Source organism: Petaurus breviceps, unplaced genomic scaffold (assembly GCF_028583685.1).
Source record: "Petaurus breviceps papuanus isolate PSGF00001 unplaced genomic scaffold, PetGlider_PUasm1.0 151, whole genome shotgun sequence".
Lineage (NCBI taxonomy): Eukaryota > Metazoa > Chordata > Mammalia > Diprotodontia > Petauridae > Petaurus > Petaurus breviceps.
In genome coordinates this window covers 9,394,534-9,399,353 of record NW_027185712.1, presented here as the reverse complement: position 1 = coordinate 9,399,353, position 4,820 = coordinate 9,394,534, and positions in this window count along the sequence as shown.

Below are 4,820 nucleotides of genomic sequence, written 5' to 3'. Positions count from 1 at the left end.
GGACAGTGCTGTTGTTGCAGGGGTCTGGGAACCTTCCCATTGGTTCAGAGCTACTGAGACTGTCCTGCAGACAGAGAGTGAATATGTCCACTGGTGAAAGACAGTGCTGTTGTTGCAGGAGTCTGGGAATCTTTCTGTTGGTTCTGAAGCCCTGAAGAAGGATTTTCTTGTTGTATGTTTACCGAAATCCTGGGAGAGGGTTTTGCTAATGTTTTCAGGAGTCCTAGGACTGTTCTACAGACAGAGGATGAATTAATGAAAAGACTGGCAATGTATCTTGTGGCCTTGCTAAGCCTTGTCTCCCCAGGAACAAAGATTGCTGAGAACTTGCCTCTTGTCAAGATGAAGAAAAGACCTCTATTTGGGTATTAAGTGCTGTGCTTAAACTTGTAGTAACTTTGGGGTAGATTCAGTTGTGATCCAGGGGTGGGGAACTTTTGACCTTTTTGTGTTCTATCATTGAACAAATGAATGTACTTTACTTATGATTGGAAACTAATCTCCATTTGAGAAGAGGGGCTTTGTGATGGACTAAATAAAGGTACAGCCTAGGGGTGGAGTAGTATTTAGAACAGGGACTTTGTAATTGATTGAATGAATGGAAGGTCCTGGGGTGGGGTAGTACTTGGAGATTATTTAATCACACTTAGTAAATGCTGTATTTTGAATGATGTCATGTTTTGATCTTCTCTGTTCTTAATTTGTCACTGAATAAAATGGAGTGCACCTATGCTGGTATTTTGAACCTTGGGACGTTGCCTTTCCTTGGCATTACATTACAACCTTAGAACTCATGAACTCCTGAAACAGGAAGGGAAGGAGCTAATGACCATATATAAGGAGAGGTCCAGGCTAGAGACAGCAGAACTGAAAAGAGGACCCATGTGGTGGCAGAATCAAGAAGGAGAAAACTTATGGTATCCTGGCACTCTGTCTGCTCTGTCTGTGTTGATGTTTGTCTGGAAGCCCTGAAAGAGGATTTTCTGGTTGTATGTTTGAAGAAGTCCTGGAGGAGGGTTTTGGAGGTCCTGGGACTTTACTGATGATTTCTGCTGACCTCTTGGACCTTGTTTGTGGGTCTGTATTGATTTCTATGTTGATGATTTGTATTGAGTTCTCAGACCTTGTTGGTGGGTCTGAGTTGATTTCACAAGCAGATAGTGAATTGATGATGGTGCTGGCAATGTGCATGAATGATATTGTGGCTCTGTCAAACTTTGTCTTCCCAGAACCAGGAACTGTGAATGGACTGGACATTGTGAACTTCAATATGGAACAGGAATTGGACAAAGAACTGGACAAGGAGCTGGACAAGGAACTTGGAGCTTCCTGCCTTTGAACCCAGGTGACAGTTGGAGCTGGGACCATAGAAGAGGAACCATGGAAGGTGAGAGCCAGCCTCAAGTCAAGCTGAAAGAAGACTTTACTTGGATACTGTGTGCTGACAGAAGATTATGTTTTACTGTGACCTAGGGGTGGAGAACTTTGACTTTTTCACTTTGTGGTTGAATTAAGGATTTTGTGACTGACTAAATGAATGTACTTTGTTGAAAACTATGTGACCCCTTTGTTGAAAACTATGTGGCCATTTTAATGATAAGTTGTGGAGTTGTGACATGGTGAATGCTGTATTTTGATTTTCTGTGAATGTTTGCTCTGATTTGTTATTGAATAAATAAAGAGTTCACTATATTATGTAATCAGAACCTGGAAAGCTGCTCATGTGTGGCTTTACACTTAGTCTTCTTAATCTCACCAATCAGTTTATCAGTAAGTATTTATTAAGTACCTAATATCCATTAGCTTTTATGTTAGTATTTAGGGATATAAATATAAAAGCAAAACAGTTCCTGCCCTCAAGGAACTTGCATTCCCATTGGGACAGACAATAGGCATATATAGTATACAAAATGGCTAGAAGGTAGTTTTGAAGGTAGGTATATATCTTTAGGCAGGTAGGTATTGTAGTAGAAAGCACTAAGCCTGGGATCAAAAATATCTTAGTTCAATTCTGGTTCCAGACACTCAGTAGGTGTGTCACACTGGACAAGTCACTTAATCCCTATTTGCCTCAGTTCATCATCTGTAAAATGGGGACACAATGGAGAAGGGAATGGCAAACCATTCTAGCAGCTTTGTCAAGGAAACCCCATGGACAACATCCATGTGGTCACAAAGAGTTGGATGCGACTGAATGACTAAACCACAACATTAATATCTTGGGGAATCATGAAAGACTTCCTACAGAATGTGTTGATTGCTTTGATGAAAACTAGGTATAAAGGCAGAAATGAGAAGGAAGTGCATTCTCAATTGGTGCCAGCCTGTGCAGAAACACAGGAAAGGATTGAGAGTTCCATATATGGGGAACAGTAAGAAGGCCATTTTAGCTTAACTGTAGTATTTATGAAGGGGAAAAAATGTGTAATTAGAGTGGAAAGGTATGTTGGTCCTCAACTCATTAGGCAGAAGCTATGTAATCACAGTGTCAGTTAGTAAGATTAATCCAAACAGTTCAAATAAGTGGCTGATTCAGTGGGAAGAAAGTCACCTCACCAGTTATTCAACTAAATTGGCCATTCCATTTGGTTCAAATGATCATATTAATAGTTAATTCATATTTAAAATCAGTCAATTCATCGAAACATCCACTCCTTCTAGCTCAATGACTTTTAATCTCTTCCATTATTATGACATAGAAGACAGACAGCCTAAAGGAAAATATGAGGGTCTATATGGAGCAAAACTGGTTGGAGTTCCTTCAAACACACAGAATTCTTCTCCCCTACTCTCCAGTATTACACATATGCACACAATTAACAAAAAGGAACAGAGAAATAAGAGAGAAAATTTATTTTAGTTATCCTCACCATTTTTGTTTGCCTCTCTAATCCTCTACCCATGATATTCCTCCCACTTAAATTGACCTCCCCTTTTCTATCCACTTTTCCATATTTATTTCTGATACTTCAAGTCCCAATTTTCCCACAAGGCTTTGGCCTAATAAATGCCATCTACCATGATCATTCTTTCCCCTGACTACTTGGTTGGGGTTGGGGGAGAAGGAGAAATATGCGACATATCCAGAAAACAATGTAGCAGACAGACTGTTGGAGTTGAGTTACAAAGATCTTGCAAAATCCTGCCTCACCACTTATTAACCTAGTGATCCTGGGCAAATGATGTGACTATTTTCCAACCCCATTTCTAAAATGGGGATAATAACCCCCAACTCACAGGATTGTTGTGGTGAACAAATGAATCAGCATATGCAAAGTGCTTTGCAAAGCTTAAAGCAATTGTAACCACAAATATACAAAATCATAGTTTCTCTTTTCTCTGATCTTTCACACCAGAAGCAATTTCATGCTTATAATGCATAGATCTGACTATGTTACTCTCTTATTCAAAAACCTAAAACAAAAATTCTTAGGCTGGCACTCACATTCTTTTACAGTCTGACTCTAATGTATCCTTTTGATCTGTTTCACATGGCTCTCTTTCACACATTCTGCATTTTGGCCATACTGGCCTACAAACTAGTCCTTTAACATTATATTCTGTCTTCCAGAAACCATCCTCCCCATTCATGACACATTCCCTCCTCACCCCACTTCTAAGAATTCTTATCTTCCTTAGAGGCTCAGCTAAGTTGATACCTACTCCATGAAATCTTTCAGTTGTTAGTTATTTCTTCTTCCCCAAATTATCTTGGATTTAATTCTCTGTGTGCATGCAGCATCTCCTAAAAATATTCAAGCTCCATACTAGAGGGCAGGGATTTTGCTCCCTCTGTATCTCCAACACATGGGGTAGATGCTTAACAAATGTCTGTTGATTTCAATGTATAAACACATGAGAAAGATATTTTTCCCTAAAAAATCAAATATTGTGTTAATTCTGAGGTGGCAGAGATCATTTCATTTATCATTAGACAAATTTATACTGAACACCTATCATGTGCAAGGCACATCTTTCCTTTTCCTAAAAGCATCCCGCATATAATAAGTACTTGATAAATCCTTGTTGACTTGAATTGAAATGGATTGCTTTTAGGTACTGGGAATTTTGTGCAGAGTTTATTTTCATAGCTGGGTCAAAGTTATTAAAAACTTCTGGATTTGTTTATTAACCCTGGTACTGGAATCTTGCTAAAGGAAAGTTTGCATCATACATACAGCCCAAGCAGATGATGTGAATCAGCAGGGAATAAATGAGATTCCAAAATCAGCAGATAACTTTTTAAAAAGCATTTTTTCCTTCCTTGCATTAGGGACGTGAACAACATCCAATTTATTTCCTTAACATTGCAGCACAGCATCAGATCCACATTTCTGCTTTCACCTTGTTTGTATCTGTGTTCACATCTGAACCTGGAACCATTCCATACCGTATTGCATTTCTTCTGAATACATTCAGCTTGGGGATTTCATGGTGAGCAAAGAGCTCTCAGAACATAAGTTGCAATATGTTGCTTTTAGCAATTCAGTGTATTCAATCATTGGAACTTCTATCTTTCCACATTTATTTGCCCGCCAACATGTGGGTATACATCAACAAATTTGCATAAGGTCTACAAAGAGCAAACATAGGGATTTTTGCCCACAAAGATGCTGTAAAGTTGCCAATATTTCTCAGTTGGTCAAAGTCCCCTTTGAGCTTTTACAATCCATTTTTTAAAAAAAGTAGAATATGCTTTCAGGTCCCCAAGTACTCTTCTGGAAGTATACAGTTTCCATCTATATCTCCACTCTTAAACTGAGGCAGAGAAAGAACTCAGACTATAGCAGAGTTCAAGATAAAAGGTTCCCATTTGGCTG